This window comes from Sphaeramia orbicularis, chromosome 19 (genome assembly GCF_902148855.1).
Source record: "Sphaeramia orbicularis chromosome 19, fSphaOr1.1, whole genome shotgun sequence".
Classification (NCBI taxonomy): domain Eukaryota; kingdom Metazoa; phylum Chordata; class Actinopteri; order Kurtiformes; family Apogonidae; genus Sphaeramia; species Sphaeramia orbicularis.
The window spans coordinates 3,105,179-3,126,700 of record NC_043975.1 but is presented as its reverse complement, the minus strand read 5'-3'; the positions used below and the strand labels follow the sequence as shown (position 1 = coordinate 3,126,700).

The 21,522-nt window shown below is 36.0% G+C and overlaps 1 long non-coding RNA gene across 1 annotated transcript in view; it reads left to right on the top strand.

Annotated features, from left to right (window-relative positions):
- Window positions 1–5,997, top strand: part of LOC115439293 (uncharacterized) — a 12,741-nt gene extending 6,744 nt beyond the window's left edge. Inside the window, exons 2-3 of the long non-coding RNA XR_003938240.1 lie at window positions 5,103–5,105; window positions 5,714–5,997. This is a non-coding gene — a long non-coding RNA (uncharacterized LOC115439293). The remainder of the gene's footprint in view (window positions 1–5,102; window positions 5,106–5,713) is intronic.
- The last annotated feature ends 15,525 nt before the right edge of the window (window positions 5,998–21,522 follow it).

The following is a 21,522-nucleotide window of genomic DNA, read 5'->3' as shown; positions in this document are numbered from 1 at the left end:
CAGTTCCTCAAAGTAACAACAAATCTTACGCATGTCAAAATAAATTCTAACCAACCCTCCACAAAACACAAAATATTAAACATATCAAAAATAAACTCCATCCATTTCATAGCCGTATTATACTTATAGACAGACTTCACTTTGAACATAATTAGGCAAAAGAAATTCCAGATCCTAAAGGATGCTCCAATATATAGAAATAAATCAACCCAAAAAAAAAAAAAGAAATATCACGCAAATTTACAACAGTTTCATTAGTGGCTTTTCCATTGGACATCTGCACAAAACTTTACCGATATTGACTAAATGTCGAAAAAACAGAGGTGTGTAATTCTGTTTTTTTAAAATCAAATGCGATGATGATTAAATATGGTGTTATTTACAGATATTCATTATTATATTATTATCTCTATCCTGAACTAAATTAAAAAATGATTGGGTTTCCTGCACCATGTTTCTTTTAAAACTCTTCTTCTCTTGTTGTAACGTACATCAACATCCATTTTTTTTTAATTCACCTGATTCTAGTTGCGGAAAAAGGTCTTTCCATTGCAGTTTTGTGTGATATACCATTTGTGCTACGCCTGAAAAACCACCTCTTGCCAGCGAAAAAACTTTCAATTGAAAAATGAGAGTCTTGGCAAAATTGTCATTTTTCCATCAGGTAAATTTTTATGTACAAGTTATATTAACGCAATTTGAGGGTCAATGAAAAAGTGACTTTGTTGACTCTTCAACAACACCTCAATGTCTGAAAAGGAACAGGAGGAAGTGGAGCCCACATTGTCCCGCCCTAATTCCACATGACAGGACATGAAGTCATGAAGTGAATATTTTATTTTCAGAATCCAAATGCGTTATTAGTGTCAGAGGTAAATGTTTGCTACAGTTGCTCCATTCAAGTCTAATAATAATGTTTTTCAGGTTGAAAGCAGCAGAGGAGTGTTTCCGACAGGCCAAGGAAAAGGCTTCGTACAGCGTCAAACCCAAACACGCCTCTGGCATCGTAAGTGGTCCTCATGTCTGTCCACCGTCCACTTCTGTTCAGTCCGTCATTACAACCACAGCTGGAGCAGTCATCAGTTTTCAAACCTTTACGATGTTTCCTTTTTTTCTACAGAAAGCCAAGCTCGGGATGAAGATCTGACTGGGTGGACTCATTTCCCAGACTTTTGGCACCAGCAGTGAGTCACGTAAAACCACCGGGGAAACGGAACTAAAGACAATGCAAACATGAGTGACAGATCTGTGCAGCTGAGCCCACAGTGGACGTCGGAACATCTCCATTGACTTGTGTTTTTGCTGTTTGTTCAGTTCGTTGCCTTACATTACAGGACTCAAGCGAGCGCTTCATTCCAGAATCACACCGACGCACGGTTTCAGGAAATCAGTCGAGTGTTTTCATGATCACCACGGCTCATACTCAGCCCTATGCTTCTACCAGAGCACACAGAAGGAACACACTACTTCTACTGCATTACAATCAATATACTGGACAGAAAAAAACACACTGACGGCACCAAGAACAATAACCTGACACAGTATTATATTACTAGTTTATATAGAGCAATGCATCCATAAGGTTTACACATATAGAACCACTGCAATAACCTGAGAGTGGATTAAAGGGGTTCGATGTAGTATTTATGTTCCAAAGTCCAAACCACAAACACCAGTACCAAGAAAACCACCAACAAACATGTTTCCACACACTGAACACATCTGTATTATTATTATGGTATGTAAGTCATTTATCAGACCGGGGAGTGGTTTGTTTACCTGCTTAACTAGTGTATTTTTCTCATTTCTAGTCCAAATATCTCATCGCACTTAAAATAAAACAATCACCTGAAGAGTAACTTTTCAGTAGTCGCTTTTCCATTGGACATCTGCACAAAACTTTACCGATACTTACAAAATGTTGAAAAAAACAAAAGTGCGTAATGTCAGTTTTTCCATTAAATCACAAATGCGTTGATTTGTTTATTTATTATCGCGAGATGACACGAGAAGTCATTCCATAAACATGGCAACAAACGCAAATATGGTGTTGATTTACAGAAATATTCATTATTATTAATATTACCCCTCTATCTCGCACTGAATTAAAAAATGATTGGGTTTCCTGGTGTGTCCACATAGCGACAGTGTTTCTTTTAAAACTCTTCTTCTTCACTTGTAACGTCCATCAACATCCATTCTTTTTATTCATGTGATTCTATCGTTTCGGTAAAAGGTCTTTCCATTGCAGTTTTGCGTGATATACCATTTGCGCTACACCTGAAAACTCACCTCTTGCCAGCGCAAAAACTTTTAATAGAAAAACTACAGTTTTGCCGAAATTGTTGTTTTTCCATTAGGTAAATTTTTATCCGTAAGTTATATTCATGCAATTCGAGGGTCAATGGGAAAGTGACTAGTGAGATGTAAGAACTGATTTTTAGACAATAGATCTGGAAAATCTTATTTCAGGAAATCTAACCAAGATAATTTTCACTTGTTCCATTCACAGATTTTTTTTTTTTGCTTAATTTCAGCAAAGAAATCTGCCAACGGAACAAGTGAAAATTATCTTGGTAAGATTTTTTGAAATCAGATTTTCCAGATCTATTGTCTAAAAATAAGTTCTTGTATCTCACTGAAAAATTACTTTTTAGGTGATTATGTTATTTTTTTGTATTTATCTTTTTTTTTTGTCAGTCAGAGTTATCCTATCAGCATTTTACATCATGTATATAACTTCTATATATGTAAAGAAAAATAAACAAAAAACAAAAACATCTCATACAGGGGAGCATTGACAGAAATAGTAAAAAAAAAATATACACAGTAACCTAAAATAGATTTAAAGGGAGATAACAAGGATTATGTCTTATTTTAAGTGTGATGAGTGATAAGTCTCAGAATTAAACTGACCCGTGTAGAAGAAACTCTGACATTTAACCATCCAACTCCATTCTGTTCATTTACAGCTGAGTCCAGTAGAGGAAACAACAGCTTCTGTTTGTATCATTTCTTTTCTTTGACTCTAAAAGTTGCTGATTACAGTTCTTATCCCAACATTCTAATGATAAGTTTCACTAAGAACTGGTAACAAAGCTGTTTCTTTTCAGTTCTCATCCTTTACTCAGCCTTGGCGTTAGTTTTCGTCACCATGTTAGACGACAGAGTGACTCCCTACTCCCTCTAGTGGTTACATAAATCCACCAAACGGTCACTGTAAATAAATTCACTTCATATTTCTACAATCCAATACATGACATCTTTAGCAGAACTTCACAGATATTTAATCTAAACTCCCTAATCATAATTTTAGATCATTTTTAAAACATTTTAAAGCAGAAATATTACATTTAACCCCTTTAAAACAAGTGACAACTCAACAGCAACAGCCATGAGAACAGAACATCTACTGAATCCAACCATTCTGGAACCAGGACTCAATGAGAATGTCAACACACATGCCTTGTGCTTTAGTGCGGAGTTCAATTCTGGTTAACGGAGGGCTATTGTTGTTGTTTTTTTCTTTGTTAGGGCGTTTTCACACACAGTACTTGAGTCTGTATCCGAGTCCGTTGGACCCCAAAGTCCGCTTACTTTTATCCACGTGAATGCAAACGTTCCATGCTCGAGTACTGTACCTGAGTCCAGTTGAGAAGGTGGTCCTGGGTACGGACTGCGTGGACTCCAGTACGATATGTTGCCGTGTGAATGCGATCCGTGCCCGAGACTGGACGTAACCTAATCACCATTCGGACAATGGAAGCAGGTTAAGCACCACGAGACCACAGACGAAGCTCCTGTCATCTCCTGAAAAAGCCTCGGATCTGTGCGACACGTTCGTCTTACCGACCGAACCGTTCGGTGATATATCAGAGACAACGAAGGTCGCTCTGCTTCTCTTTGCCTCAAACTGGCTAACGGACAGAAAAGTAGAGCCTGTCCTGCCACCGCTGTAGACGAAGGCCATTTCTCAATACCAAGAATGCAGAGTACAGTCTTGCAAACTCGGCGAGTACAGTCCCAGCGAACATACTTCCCAAGAACGCAAGTCTATCTGTAATTGGAACTTGTGAACTTTCCTTCCTGTCTCCGTTGTTTTTCACTCATCAGCTCCAGAACGTATTTACCTCAAATCACCACAATGTCATTCGATTTGATTTCAGTACATTTGTACAAGTATTTACATGTCACTTACACATTTTGTATATTTTTCAAAACTCTAATACATTTTGTCGGTTCAGCCGGGCACAGCCGCCCGGGTTCCACTTGAGCTGGCACATACTGCATCTTGGGCATTATTTCCCAGTCAAGTCTACACGAGTCACCAACCAGTGCATCCTTGGTTTAAGCTAGCTGACAAGAATAACATTCAGGTATTCCATGCGTTCTTGGTTAATGTGAACTTGCAACTGGAACGTACTTGGGCTGTGACTGATGATGTTTCACGAGAACAGAAAAACAGACAAGAACGCATATTGAGAAACGGTCGTTGTCTCCTGAAAAAGTCTTGGATCCATGCAGCACGGGCTTGCCTTATCAACCGAACTGCTTGGTGATTTATCAGGGACAACGAAGGTCGCTCTCAAATACCGTGTTTCCATTTTGTGGTACCGGCTCAGCTTGACTCGGATCAACTCGACCCTACTCGGCCTTTTTGCGTTTCCATTACGAAAAAGGACCTGGAATCTGGTACCCAGTACTAGTTTTTTGGTATCACCTCCACCGAGGTTCCAGGACTGGAGACCAGATACTAAAACATGACGTGTAAACACTGCAGACCACTGATTGGTCAGAGTCATCTCTGTGACCCGCCGTTTTACAAAAAACAGATGCAGAAGTTGACAGTAAATGTAGCGGTCGGTTAATCCACATGATGACAGCCTGTAAACTACACCATTCAGTCGGGAGATTCAGTCTTTGGTGGCCGACCAAAAAATTCAGCATGAATTTGACAAGACAACACGCAATGAGCGAGTTTATCAGTGACTCTCTGAGCAGACGACACAGAAGTAACATGCCGCATCGCTATGACGACCAGGTACTGTAAAGTCGGTAGTATCCTGTAATGGAAACGGTCTCCAGGAATAGGTCGAGTCGAGCCGGTTCCACATAGTGGAAACGCGGCAAAACTGGCTAACAGATAGAAAAGTGGTGCCTGTCCTGCCGCCATCGTAGACGAATGAACAGAACAGTCGCTCGGTTGATGATGTTAGGGTTTGTCTTCTTCTGACTTTCACATTTGTTGGATAGCGACAGAATTTGTTCCACACTTCTACCTACTGTTTGGGCCCTGAACACCCGTTTGTACTCGGTCACTTGTGTACGCAATATCTGTATGAAAGGTGTGAGCGTACCCCAGTACAGTCTGGACTGGAGTACACAGTGTGAAAACGCCCTTGGTGTCTTTGCTCAGCGTCGGCTCAGCTCAGTGAATGGACCGGCTCTGATCAGCAGTACTTCGGACTCTGGTTCTCAGTAACAGAACTGTGTAGAAACATGGACGTCGGTGGACATGCAGTATGTGTACTTTCTTTACATGGACTCTCACATTTCCACAGTACTGTTTTAACCCTAGATCCTCACGGTCCAATCAGACGTAGCCTCTCAGTAGGAGACGTACGCATCTGTACAGCTGAATGTCACCGTAAAAAACACACAAATGTCATTTTACTGTTCGTTCAATAATCCGTCATATCATCGCAGGTACCAGTGGATGGTTTTCACTACTGAGGGCTACGCGACGACACAAAGGACATGTACAGCTCATCCAGTTCCACCTTTATCCATGGAAAGTAATAAACTGTTTTAAAAGAAATGTTGCGAGACACATTTTGTGTTTCTTACGTTGATGTCCTCTCCTGTTTTGGCTAGCATGATAGTCCACACAGGAACCATTTCATGTGCAATAACTGTTTGTAGACGTAAATGAGCAGGATGCATGGGGCGTGGGAGTGTAATGTAATTTATGTAAAATAAAGAGCATTGATTCTGCGTTCTTTGGGTTTTATGGAGTATTTTCATAACAGGATAAAGTGGACTGATGAACGGTCACTGCTGCTAGTGAAGGTCAGTATGATTGGTCTGTTTTGATGATGTACACTTTATTATTTGTTTATTTTACTTGTCAATACTTAGGAATATTTACATACAGAATAGAAATTCAGTTAAAGGTAAAATATACAACAGTTCTTCACGTTTGGCCCAGAGGTTTGTGAATTTGTGTGTGTTTTACCCTGAGTTTTGTCTCTCAGACATGTGTTTATATAAGCATAATAAGCTGAATTCTGCTTTTATAAAATTCTGTCTGTATGATGCTGTTATTGGCTAAACCCAGTATTTCACCAGTGGTGTTCTACCTGACTTAATTTATCTTTTAATATCAATTTTATACCATCACCAAACATTATCTGTAAATGCTTTTTATAAGAAAAAAGTGACATAATTTTTGCTTAAATTATAAATGTCAGTTAACTGTGTGAATGATACAACTGAGCCATAATACTGATAAAATTGCAACAATTTTTCTTAGAAATTCAGGTTGTTTGGGTTATTGATATTTTTTAAAGGATTGTTTGTAGATGTAAACATTTCCTTCGTGCAATTTATTTTTTCACCGAAACATACAGAAAAGTTTGGAGTTGACATTATTTATAGGTTCTTATGACGTATTTTACTGGTCTGACCATATAGCTGAATGTGGACCTGAACCAAACTGAGCTTGACAAAATGAGCTTTCATTATTTTACATAAAAGAAACAAAACAAAACAAAACAAAAGTGATTTTGTGGGTTATTACAATGTTAACGCTGCAAAACACTCATTTGAAAATATTCAGACTGACGTTAACTTCAACCCTATAACGCCAAATGTATCATATTTGATCCATGAGTTTTGAAGCCCTCTACATGATCAGTGTGATATTTTTTTTCTGGAAAAACCTGATGTATACAATCCACTAGGGGGAGGAGTTCATTCACCAGAGGCCTTATCCAGTGACACTACAAGACTGACATTAATGAGGAAGGAGGAAGAACTGGGACCACTTAGGAAAGGAATCACCAATTTGTTAGACATGTTTTGTTTGTTCAAAAATAATAGTTGAACATTGAGACCTGATGGATTAAATATGATACAAAATACAGGAAACTGATATTTGGAAAAAAAAAACAAAAAGTTTTTGGTTGTTCAGAAGGACCAATAAAGGCTCCAGTTTCAAAGAAACTGGAATTTTCTGTCAATGATGGAATGGTTCAGGCTTTACAGGGTTAACTAATTTCCCATTTTAAAACATATATTTGATCAGTGAAGTTCTTTGTGAAAATTATTTTGGTAAGATTCTTGAGATCAGATTTTCCAGATCTATTGTCTAAAAAACCAATCATCTCTTATATCTCACTGAAAAGTTCCTCTTTAGGTGATTCTGTCTTATTTTAAGTGTGATGAAATATTTGGACTAGAAATGAGAAAAATACACGTGGGAATACTTAGATTTTTGCAGTGAACATCAATGATTGACATTAAATCTTCAGCGGTATAGCAGTGAACTTTTTTAACACACATTAAATACATAAATAAACTAATAAACAACAGTGTCTCTGCCCATATTCCTACCATGTAAATACTGGATTAACAGGAAACTGATGATCGACCATATTCAAGGACATAAACACAAGTCAAACTGTTAATTAACAACCTCATAAAGACAATTCATGAGGATATTAAGTGAAAAAATGTTGGTTTTAGTGCTAATATGTGACTGATTTTAACACTGTTAAAGTAGTAGAGTAAATTCTGGGAAACCGCTGCATCTTTAAATAGAAAAATTGTGAGGCAACAGTGATCCAAATAGTGAAACTGTCAGATTTTATGAAGCATATGTAGGTTAATAATGCAACCTTCTGCCTTATTCCAGTTGCTAAATTAACATTTTATATGTTATCACAGATATACCATGTATAATAGATGATATCGTCTTAGTATTTTTTAATGAACTGAGTTGCCTGCCAATGAAATAGTGTTACAGGAAATTAATCTTGTCATATTATTTATCCATCGTCTACAGAACATGATCACTGTTCCACAAATATAGCTTTTAACATGAGTCAAGTCAAAGCAAAATGTTACCTAGGCAACCGCAAAGACAATAGTATGACAGTATGATAATGGAAACCAAAAATCAGTTTAAAAACAGTTACTGTTCATCGACTCCATTCTTTTCATGGTATTAGTCCAATGTTCATCAGGAGCTGCTGGTTTCCATTGGCACTGGGCGGGGTGGGGGCGGGGGGGGGTACTTTGTGTGTCACAAAATCTTGTATCATAAAATGTGAATTTCTGTCTTTTTTTTGTATTTGTACTTTTGGAGATGTGCATTGAAAAGAAATTAAAAATTGATTTTAAAAAAAAAAAAAAAAAAAAAAAAAGGAGCTGCTGGTTTCATCAAGAATCCCAATGAGTCTTCAAGGAATCACCAAAACCACTCTGAGACGGCGGCCATTTTCCTCTGATGTCATACTCAGGATAGGACGCTCTGGTGATAAAGGATAAAAACATAATCTGTTTCTCAAACACGTTCTTGTCTGTTCTTCTGTTCTCATGAAACATCATCAGTCGCGGCTCAAGTACTGTTCAAATTACAAGTTCGCGTAAACCAAGAACGCATGGAATACACGGGTTGTGTTCTTGTCAGCTAGCTTAAACCAAGAATGCACTGGTTGGTGACTCGTGTAGACTTGGGTGGGAAAGAATTCCCAAGATGCAATTCATGCCGGCTTGAATGAGACCTGGTCAGCGGTGCCCAGCTGAACCGATGACGTGTATGACAGTTTTTAAAAATTCAGAAAAAGTTACGGTTGCGTGAGATTCAACAAGTTCACTGTATATGCACAGCAGTGAAATGAAATTCTTGCAAGTTCCCTTCCCTAACCCCTAACCCCTAACCCCTAACCCTCACCCCTAGCCCCTAACTCTAACCCACTAATGTAAACAGTTAACTGACCTGTCTCAGCTCGACTCGAACAGCCGATGGCCTTGTCGTCGACTCAGTTCATTGTTGTAAATCGTGTTCCTGCGAACTCACCACCTCTTTCAAGGACCACACGGATCGTCATGAACTCAGTCAATCAAATCAGATCCAAGCTATCAGCTGACTGAAACAGCAGAATGAGGAAAGAGAAGATCTACTGCGATTTAAAGAGTGGTCATACCTGGACACGACAAGCCCTCAAAACAAGACCTTCTCAAGACACATTCTTGTCTGTTCTTCTATTCTTCGATCTGGTGAAAGTTCATCAGTTTTGGCCCAAGCACTGTTCCATTTAAAAGTTCGTACAACCACGATTGGTTGGAATTCCCAGATGTTGTTCTTGTCTCATTCATTAAATCAAGGATGGACTGGTTGGTGACTCCTGTGGACCTGTCCAGCAAATATCCCAAGATACATTTTGTGTTTTATTCCATAATTTTTATACATTTTAGTAGTTTGTAAACACACAATATAATTTCAGTTAGTTATCACTTTTTCTTTTAATTATAGTTTTTATTTATTTCAGTTACGGAAATGTTTTTACAATTCTAGTTTTCATCATTTTGTTAGTTTTCGTTAACGATAATAACCTTGGATGTTGTTTTTAGTCTCGTTTGTTAAACCAAGGATGGACTGGTTGGTGACTCCAATGGACTTGGCCAACAAATATCCCAAGATGCATTTTGTTTACTGTCATCTTGAGAATTGTGTTCTTAGGAAGTCCTTTCTCTTGGACCCTTCTAACCAAGACCAAAGATGACATTGAGAAATCTCTGCGGTCCAGTCAGATCAGCAAACAGCAGCGAGATCTCAAACCAATGCTCCATAGATCATTAGTCATACCAAGAAATTTACATCAATCTTCTGCCCAAAAATTGTAATCGCATCACTGAAGGTCACCTCCTGTGCCGTCAGAAGACCTGACCTGATGTCAGATACTGGAACGTGCCATGCTCCAGGAGTCTTTAGAACACCATCACTGTTCTTCATCTACTTGAACCTGAACAGTCTGTTTGTTTAATGGACCCTTTCACTCTGTGGGCCAGTTAAATGCAGATCTGCTGGAGGACAGTGGGTTGTCTCTGTGTCCTACTTTGTGGCATCCAACCAAGAACCAGGAACAGAAGCAGATCAGGCCTTCAACCAGGGCCACAGAAAAACCAGGGCAAGAACTGAGATGGATTTGGCCAAATGAAAGTAGGTTTCAGCGCTTTAAAGCCTCAGGGTTTCTCCAGACTGGACCATGTTACTGTGGTCTGAGAAGAGCTGGGAAGGGTTCTATCAAAAGATCCATGTGTGAGAACTAAGGTTCTAATAGTTTGGATTTTTCATTCTAGTTTAGTTTTATCTAGTTTTGACTTTTTTTCTCCTATTCAATTTGTTTTAATTAGTTTTTAGAGCAGGTTTGCTAGTTTTTATTAGTTTTCATTATTTTTTTCTAAATTCTTAATTTAGTTTAGTTTTAGTATTAATTTTAGTTTTTTTCTTTTATATCTTTTCTCTTCTTCTCTGTGGTTGTATTCAATAAATCCCAGACAGGACTCTGCTGCTTTCTCCCAACTTTAGTCTCCATGTTTCCAGGTAGAGTGGGGACCAGAAGACGACTAGAAACCACAAGTGAACACAAGTGACGGACCGTCAAGTGTCGCATGGTGCTGCTAGCTAAAATTGCTCGAGTGAAATGAATCGATCTCGTATTAATCCGACACTGAAAAAGACAAAAACTAAGTGAATTTTATCCATAATTTTTGTACGTTTTAGTTAGTTTTGTAAACACACATACAGTGTCAGTTAGTTATCGTTTTTTTTCTTTTAATTATAATTTTTATTTATTTCAGTTAATGAAAATGGTTTTTTTTCAATTCTAGATTTGGTTATTTCGTTAGTTTCATTAACGATAATAACCTTGTGAGAACATAAGAAAACCAAAAAAACAAAACGAGCATGCATTAAAAATGTGTGTATGTCGGTCTATAGTTGTGCATAACTAAACATTTTTGCAAACTGTTTTTTTTTTTGTCAGATCATGCATAGATTATGTTGTGTATGTTTTCTCTGTGAGAACACAACTCATAAAGTTATGGTTTTACTTAATTACAAATACGGATCTGTTTGTTGATAGTTTCCTAATTTGCGACCCTTGTCCGTGTTTTGTTGTATTTTGTTTTTGGGGGAAACATTAACACACTGTTAAAGTAGGTTAACAAAAACCAACTCATCTAAAACATCATCTGTCTTGTAACTGTCATGAATATAACTTTGCATCGATTCCCAAAATCAGTGTAGTAGGAAAAGGATATAAAAACAATTTGATGTAAATAATGTGTCTGAAGGCTCCACCCCCCCACCCCCCGACCTGGTCCCACCTCATTGTCAGAAGGTCTGTTAGTCAGAAATTAGTTTGGATTTAGTTGATAAATGTAACCCTAACCCTAAGCCAGTGTGTTCTCAACTGTGGGGGGGGGGGGGGCGGGGTTGGAATTGAGGTCCCCTAACCCTAACCCTCCCACCGGTCGCACGTTTTTTTTGGGGGGGTCAGCGATAACGTGAGGAGGGCTTTATCTACAGAGGTATATAACCCATAACCCACCACGTCCTCCACATACAGGTCCATTGTGTTACTTTTAGAATTAGGTAGCCCCACCCCCAGTCCCAAATGTTTTTGGGAATGGGGGGGTGGGGGGGTGGCAGTAGGCTTATGATGTTGTTAGTGGAGCTTTGTTCTGAAAAGGTTGAGAAACACTGCCCTAACCCTAACCCTTACCCTAACCCTTACCCTTTTCTGACAATAGCCCCCCCACACACACACCACACACACACCACACACACACACACACACACACACACACACACACTGCCTAGTGAGGATAAAGCAGGTTCAGAAGATGAATGAAAATATGAATAACATGTGTGATTCTTATTCATAATGAAGAAAACACCCTCATAAAACTACAAATCTGTATTCATAATTTAGTCATGCTGTAACTTTATTAATTCACAGAGAATATATATATATATATATATATATATATATATATATATATATATATGTCATAATCTATACATGATTTTTTTTTTTTTTTTTATTTATGCCCAACTATAGCTGAACATACACACATTTTTAATGCGTACAAGTTTTTTTTCTTATGTGTACACACACTTTTGAAACTAACCTGACCTCATAGGAAGACATGGACGACCTTTACAGAAGTACCTGTCTCAGTGACTCCTAGTGTCCTTAAGGCCAGTGTTAATGAGTCAAGCAACAAAAACTAACAAAATGACCAAATCTAGATTGAGAAAACATTTTTGTTAACTGAGATCAATAAAAAACTATAATTAAAAGAAAAAAAACATAACTAACTGAAACTGTATTGTGTGTTTACAAAACTAACTAAAACGTATAAAAAATTATGGATAAAATTCCTTTCGTTTTTGTCTTTGTCAGTGTCGGATTGATATGAAATTGATTTATTTCACTTGAGCAGTTTTAGCTGCTGGCACCATACGACACTTCACAGTCCGTCACTTGTGGTTTCCAGTCGTCTTCTCATCCCCACTCTACCTGGAAACATGCAGACTAAAGTTGGGAGAAAGCAGCAGAGTCCTGTCTGGGATTTATTTGAATACGATGACAGAGAAGAAGAGAAAAGATAAAACAAAACTAAACTAAAACTAAACATTTAGAAAAAAAAAATAATGAAAACTAATAAAAACTAGTAAACCTGCTCTAAAAACTACTTAAACGAACTGAATTAGAGAAAAAAAAAGTCCAAACTAACTAAAACTAAACTAGAATGAAAATCCCAAACTCTTCTAAACCTTGGACTCCAGTGCATGTTTTCTATGTGAATGTTCTGCTTCTGTCTCCAGTGTCTTTATCTTCGACTACAGTTTTGAACTCTTTATCTGTGTCCACTTCTGTCACCAGTGTTTGAGGTGATTACAACAGTATTTTTGTTTTGGTTTTTTTTTTTTGCTGATATGGTTTTCTGTCAGTCTGGACTGTTTCTCTGCTGATGAGTTCATGGGACGTCCTTCAATAATCTTTTTTTTTTTTTTTTTACAGTTATTGAATATTTCATATACAACATATGGGGCGGCCGTGGTTCAGGAGGTAGACCGGGTCGTCCAGTAACTGAAGGGTTGGCGGTGTCTCAGTCATGTGCCGTTGTGTCTTTAGGCAAACCACTTCACCCTCCTTACCTCCAGTGTCACTCACACTGGTGTATGAACGTATGAATGTTCGGTGGTGGGAGGGGCCGTTTGGTGCAAAATGGCAGCCACGCTTCCATCAGCCCAAGGTTATTATCGTTAACGAAAACTAACGAAATGATGAAAACTAGAATTGTAAAAACATTTTCGTTAAGTGAAATAAACAGAAACTATAACACTGGGTTACAAAAAAATGTTTTTTTTGCAAGTTGTCTCGGTTTTTTCAACTGAATTCGGACCATTTTGCACCGCTAAATCCAAAAATGACATCTGTTTTTCTCAATCAGGTCAGGTTTTTTTGCTAATTTGATTTTGAAAAATTTGGTCTTCTCACAAAATTGATTACATTTTTGTGACTTTATCAGTTGATTTTTTTTATATAGTTCTCACCCAAAATAGGTTTTAAGAGAAAAAAAATCATTTGATCATTTGATTCCTGTTAGGTACAATGGTGTATTCACTGCAGATGGAGCAGAATATGTCAGGCTTATTTTTGCAAGATCTTCTAGTCGAAGCCATTTCATTCACCTGTAATATTAAAAAAAAACATTAATCATAAATTGGCAAAAGTCAAATCTTCAGAACTCATTTATTGCAAGAAATATGAAAGAATTTTGTAATATATGATGTGAAAATGCCCATAAATGTAAGCAAAAATGTTCAAAAGCCAATATGTAGCATAGTTCAGAAAGTTGACCTGATTGAGCAAAATTAATGTGATTTTCGGATTCAGCACCAAAATTATCCTAAATCAGCTCCAAAAACTTAATAAATTTGTTGTTGACCAGTGTAATGCGTATGTATAAACGTTAAGTCGAGGCAGAATATTGATCAAATTGTACTTCTGTTTCTGAACACATTTCATTTTTGTCAGGTTATTCACATCCTTTTTGTTTGGATCATTTGTAAATGTAAATATTGGCATCATTTAATGTCATTTTTTGCACTAAAACAATTTGGAGTTGTCATTATTTATTGGCTGTCATGCTATTATTTGACTGGTCCGGCCCACTGCAGATTAACCCTTTCTTGCATGATTTATGACCTATTATTATTATTATTATTATTGACCTGATTGAGCAAAACTAATGTGATTTTTGGATTCAGCACACCAAAATTATCCTAAATCAGCTCAAAAAACTTAAACAATAAATTTGTTGTTGACCATTGTTATTAAAAGAAAAAACGATAACTAACTGAAACTGTATTGTGTGTTTACAAAACAACTAAAACGGATAAAACTTCTGGATAAAATTCCTTTCGTTTTCATCTTTGTTAACGTCAGGTTGATACGATACGGATTTATTTCGCTCTAGCAATTTCATCTGCTGTCACCATGTGATATTAACGGTCCATCACTTGTGGTTTTCCAGTCGTCTTCTGGTCCCCACTCTACCTGGAAACATGGAGACTAAAGCAGCAGAGTCCTGTCTGGGATTGATTTGAATACGACCACAGAGAAGAAGAGAAAGAGACGACTAAACAAAATTAAAGTAAAACTAAACTAAAACTAAGCATTTAGAAAATAACGAAAACTAATAAAACTAGCAAACCTGCTCTAACAACTAATTAAGCTAACTGAATTAGAGAAAAAAAGTCCAAACTAAATAAAACTGAACTAGAATGAAACTATTAGAACCTTGCACCAGCCAAACCAAAGGAGTAACAGAGGTGAAACAGGCTGGACTTTTACACAGCGGACCTGTGTTCAGGAATCAAAGGGAGGGGACGCAGTGTTTAGTGTGAATCTAACTTGCGCGTCGGAAATACCCGAGCAGAGCGGTGTTAGCTCTCAAAACAACCATGGAGGACGAACAGCGTCAGCATGGAGAGTCCTCCGCCTGAAGTCACAACAGCTGGTGGATCTGAGCACGATTTTGGAAAAAACTGACAATGCGATTTTTTTTAACCCTGCAACATATATTGTGATATGAAAAACTACTCAGGAGGATAGAACAGCTGTGTGGTGCCGACGTAAATGATCAAAGAAATTAGTTGTATTACCTCTCGTGTCGACACAGAACACGTTTCAGTTTCATCCTTCGTAGCTGAAGTAATTCCAGATAACTGACGTCGCTTTTCTTTTTTTCATCATGCCACATTTCATGTTGCTTTTTGTTTTTTGTTTTACATCGTTTTCATGTTCTTAGATCATTTTCATTATATTACATTGTTTTTTTTTCTTTTTAAATGCTTTTATTCATGTCACATTGTTTTTATCGTGTTAAATTTTTTTCTTCATGTCACGTCACTTTCATCTTGTTACATTATTTCAGATTTATACGTTTTTTCATGTTACATTATTATTTTTTTTTTATCTTGTTACATATTTTTCATCATGTTACAGTGTTTTCTTCCTTTTTTATGTCACTTTTATTTTGTTGCAACATTTTTTTCATCATGCTACATGGGTTTCATGTAGCATTATCATATTTTTTTTACACCATTTATATGTTTTTAGATCATTTTCATCTAATTACATTTTTTAAAATCTTATTAAATGCTTATATTCATGTAAAAAAAATTTTAATCTTCTCATTTTTTCATCATGCTGCATGGATTTCATGTTGTTTTTTATACATTTTCATGTTTTTATTTCATTTTCATCTAATTACAGAGTTTACTTAAATCTTTTTAAATGCTTTATTCATATTATTTGCGCTTTTTTAAAATCCCTTCTTACCTAATTTTCATCGTGTTACCATGTTTTCTTACCTTTTTTTTGAAGTCATTTTCATTTTGTTGCGTCATTTTTTTCATCATGCTCATGGATTTCATGTTGCATTATTTATTTATTTTTTTTACACAATTTTCATGTTTTTATTTCATTTTCATCATATAACATTCTTTTCATCATGTTACATCTCTTTCATTTTGCTATATTTGTGTAGTTTCCTCTGTCCTAGTTTTTCTGTTGTTGAGAAACACTTTCCAGATGTTTTTATAAAGTTTATTTTTACAGATGTTGAGGGACAGTAACATAAAGACTAGATTCTGATCAAATCAACAGTTTTTTGGTGATAAACCAGTATAAAACAGGCTGATAACTCGCCTCAGACTCATGATCAGACTCATTCAATCACAGTCTAGGATCTAAATGTTGGAATAAACCACTCCCTGTTTCCCACTTGTTGCCGCTGACAACGGTGGTGGGTGTGGTCAGACGTGCGACTCACAGTACATAGTGTTCACTCGACCAGAGGCGTCGACATGTTAGTGGTGTTAGGTTATTGTTTAGCCTTTACTGTCCACCACGTCAGCACTGACCCACCTAAGGGTTAGGGTTAAGGGTTAGGGTTAAGGGTTAGGGTTAAGGGTTAGGGTTAAGGGTTAGGGTTAAGGGTTAGGGTTAAGGGTTAGGGTTAAGGGTTAGGGTTAGGGTTAAGGGTTAGGGTTAAGGGTTCCAGTTCAGAAACATTTGAGCTTTGGTTAAACTGGTGGAGTTTTAACCACATTAAACACAACTAGTAGAAAATGTTGCCTTTATATAAGACATGCATCTGAACCTTAACCCAAACACTGTAAATGATTCAGTTCTTACTAAGAGAAACATAAAAAGTGTTAGATATTTAACCTGTTTTAAGTGTTAATTTCTTATTTTAAGGGTTTATTATTTGTTTATTTGTCTCAAACTTTGAAGTAAAAAAGAAAAAAGAACTAAAAAAACAACAACAATAAAATCAAGAAGTCAATTACATACACTGGAAAAAAATCTCAATCTAACCAAATGTATTTGTGTAATTTCTTGTCCAAATATTTCATTTTCTTTTGTGGATGCTACTTTACATATGATTTGTCAACCCTTAAAGATCTAGAACTACTTTAGTGATGATTCCAAATGAATTTTTCTCTACATCTAACCTTCCCTAAATGATTTATCAACATTTATTTTAATATTATTCTGTAAATTTTGCCTTTTTTCAGTTAAAATCATATATTTTCCTATATTTAATTCACTGATCATGTAGATGTTTATAAATGCTCAGATTAAATGTGAGGGTTATTCTATCAGAAACAAAGGAAACTGAAGAAAAAGTGACTTTTTCAGCAAAGTGATCAATAACTGAACATAAAAAAAATCCTGTTTTCATCCCTGGTTGGTTCTAAACAAATCTACATATTGTTTAGGCTTGTATTTTTATGGGATTTACCTTATTTTATAGAATATTATTTATTGAATATTATCATTAGTAATAGTAGAAGTAATAATAATAATAGTAATAATGATCAGAATGTTTTTCTTTTCTTTTGTGGATGATACTTTACATATGATTTGTCAACCCTTAAAGATCTACAGATATTTTAGTGATGATTCCAAATGAATTTTTCTCTACATCTAACTTTCCTTAAATAATTCATCACCATTTATTATAATATTATCCCTTGAATTTTCCTTTTTTCAGTTAAAATCATATATTTTCCTATATTTAATTCACTGATCATGTAGATGTTCATAAATGCTCAGATTAAATGTGAGGGTTATTCTATCAGAAACAAAGAAAACTGAAGAAAAAGTGACTTTTTCAGCAAAGTTATCAATAACTGAACATAAAAAAAATCCTGTTTTCATCCCTGGTTGGTTCTATACAAATCTATATGTTGTTTAGGCTTGTGTTTTAATGGGATTTACCTTATTTAATTTTATTTAGTGCTTATTAGTAGTAGTTGCAGTTGTAGTAGTAATAATAGTAATAGTAATAATGATAAGAATGTATTTCTTTTCTTTTGTGGATGCTACTTTACATATGATTTGTCAATGTATTTGTATGATTTGTGTAAAGATCTAGAACTATTTTAGTGATGATTCCAAATGAATTTTTCTCTACATCTAACATTCTCTAAATGAACCATCACCATTTATTTTAATATTGTCCTCTGAATTTTGCATTTTTCAGTTAAAATCAGGTCTTTTCCTGTATTTAATTCACTGATCATGTAGATGAATAAAAGGTAATTGTATCAAAACAGAAAAAACTGACGAAAAAATGCCCTTTCAGTATAATCTATCCTTAAATTAACATAAAAATAAGTGTGTCCATCCGCTGTCACTGATCCAACTCCATGGGTTTTACTGGTGAATCAATGTTGTAGAAGATGACGGTGTTTCCACGGTAACCACGGAGCGTGCTGAACATCCAAATGGGTCATATCTGATGACCATGAAAAGATGAAAAACTGTATTTTACACCAGATATTGACATGTATTGATAGGATTAGTGTCTCAACAGGTATGAACAGTTTAGTTCAGTAGATATTTGGGTCTTTATGGGTTAAACTTCCAAACCTTTACTTAAATTGTTTGATTTTAGCCTTTTAAAAAACCCTTTTATTCAATACATATAACATCAGTGTGTGCTTTGCATCACATTTTCTCCTTTGGAAGTTCTTTTTTTCACTCTAATCCTAAATTGAAGTATTAAATAACATAAAAATCAAGGTTTTTTTTTTTAACAGTATAGAATAAAATGAAAGAAGAAACACATCCCTCCTGCTTTTATCCTTCAACAGGTTTATGTAACACTGCAGTGATTGAACTTATGTAATTCACAGTCAATGCAAACATTTTACAGAAGTGTTTGGAAACCTTTGGCCTTTACTGTAATCAAATAAATGAAAGGTGAAAATAAAAACTATCCTCTGTTTAATCTAGAGTTCAACATCATCAAAATAAAACACTCAATTAAACGGTGACAAAGTGAGTTGAGTTTACATTTACATTTATGCATTTGGCAGATGCTTTTTTCCAAAGCGACTTACAGGGGAAAACCCAAATAAAGAATAAAATACAAGAATAGATTAAAGACATAAAGCAGCTGTACAATTAAAAACAGTGTCGTACAGCAGAATAAAAAAGGGAAATGATAGACTAAAATAGGTGGACCAGTAAAATATTATCATAATAACCTATAAATCACGACAACCCCAAATTTTCCTTGTTTTTTGTGTAAAAAAGTAAATTATAAGAAAAAAATGTGAATAACCTGAACAAATATGAACAAACAGAAATGTCTTAAGAAAAGTAAATGCAATTTTACCAACATTCTGCCTGTTATTAAATGTTTTGTGCGACTGTAATGCACATGTGTAGATGATAAACTGATAAAAATGAGGCAGAATATTGTTAAAATGTTAAAATTGCACTTGTTTTTCTTATGACAATTCAAGTTGTTCATGTTATTTAGATTTTCAAGGAAACTTTGTAGATGTAAACCTGATTATAATATAATTTGACTTTTTTCCACTGTTATTATTTTACTGGTCCGGCCCACTGGAGATCAGATTTCACTGAATGTGGAACTGAACTAAAATGAGTTTGACAGACCTGATCTAAATCTGACACACTGAACCTTTAAACCTTGTCATTGTTTTGACTGAACACTCACAGATGTAGGTGAAATGTCTTTAAAGCCTAAATAAATACAGTGTCAGTGTGTATAAATGTGTTAAACACACACAACACCTTTAGTATCGATGATGTGCTGTAAAACCTGAGCTGGTGTGAAACAAAGTCAGTGGATCTGATATAATGTTGATAAGCTAACAGTGTCTGCTGAGCCTCATCCTCCATTACTGTTCTGTTGAATACTGTGACGTTCAGAAACTAAAATTCTGTTTCACGCTGAACACACGCAGGCACAGAAACTGTTTTACAAAATCACACTTCGGTTAGAGTTTTCAGAAATAATCCGAATCAGAGACAATGTCTGTTTTCCAGATACCTGCCTATGTGTATATAAGACATTTACACTTTCAGTGAAAATCATGTATTTTCTTGTATTTAATTCACTGATCATGTAGACGTTTATAAATGCTCAGATTAAATGTGAGGGTTATTCTATCAGAAACAAAGAAAACTGAAGAAAAAGTGACTTTTTCAGCAAAGTTATCAATAACTGCACATAAAAATAATCCTGTTTTCATCTTTGGTTGGTTCTAAACAAATCTACATATTGTTTAGGCTTGTGTTTTTATGGGATTTACCTTATTTTATAGAATTTTATTTATTGATTATTATCATTAGTAGTTGTAGTGTATGCAAGATATTTACCAGGGTTCTCGCTAGCGTCATTGAACGCCGGGGCCCCCGACGCTGAGATTTGACCTGCGACACTGTCTTTCAACCAGTGTAGCAGTGTTTTTGTGTGTGTGTGTGTGTGTGTGTGTGTGTGTGTGTGTGTGTGTGTGTGTGTGTGTGTGTGTGATCGTCCAGTGTAATGAATAAGAGATTTGAATTTGAAAAAATATATTCTTTTGTCTTAGTGCACAGTGCTGCAGACAGGAAATGAGAACAATATAGTCAACACCCCTTTGTGTGCCTTGGTATTGTCTGACGCCCACCCAGAGTATGGAGTAATTCCCATCAATAATTACTGTTCACAAATTGAAAAAAAAAAAACAAAAAAAAACAGTTTTTGCTTTTAATCATGTTGTAACAAAGACAAAAACTTGGCTCCTCAAAATTTGCCCCTCAAAATGCAGGAAATAGTATTTCAGAGAGTTATAAATGTAAAAATTTTCCGGGGGAGGGTGCCCCTGGACCCCCCAGCAAACTGGCGCCCCTACGCTGTGAAAAAACCCTCATGAGAACTGTTTACACTTTTAAAAACATTACTTAACCCGACTATCAAAGTATTTCTCAATTAATTTAATAGTTTACAAGTAATCAGTTTATTTTTGCAGCTCTAAAGCGGAGTGTTAAATTCCCTTAAATCTTACTCATTGAACCTTTAAACCTCGTCATTGTTTTGACTGAACACTCACAGATGTAGGTGAAATGTCTTTAAAGCCTAAATAAACATAGTGTCAGTGTGTATAAATGTGTTAAACACACACAACACCTTTAGTATCGATGATGTGCTGTAAAACCTGAGCTGGTGTGAAACAAAGCCAGTGGATCTGATGTAATGTTGATAAGCTAACAGTGTCTGCTGAGCCTCATCCTCCATTACTGTAGGTCTGAGTGTGTGTGTGTGTGTGTGTGTGTGTGTGTGTGTGTGTGTGTGTGTGTGTGTGTGTGTTACAGGGTGTGGGAGTAGGTTGTGGATTGTGTGATTAAAAGACAGGGCAGACGCAGACACACTCTCACACATTGCTTTCTAACTGTTAAGCCTCTAAAATGGGGGGTATGTATGTAAAAACAGCCGATACAAACAAAGGAATATCAACTAGTCAAACATGTATCGCAGTCAATAGGAAATGGCGTATATCCGCCATGGCACCTCTTCTTCTTCTTCTACTACTACTGTGCTTCTGCTTCTTCTTCGTGCTCAACAATGACG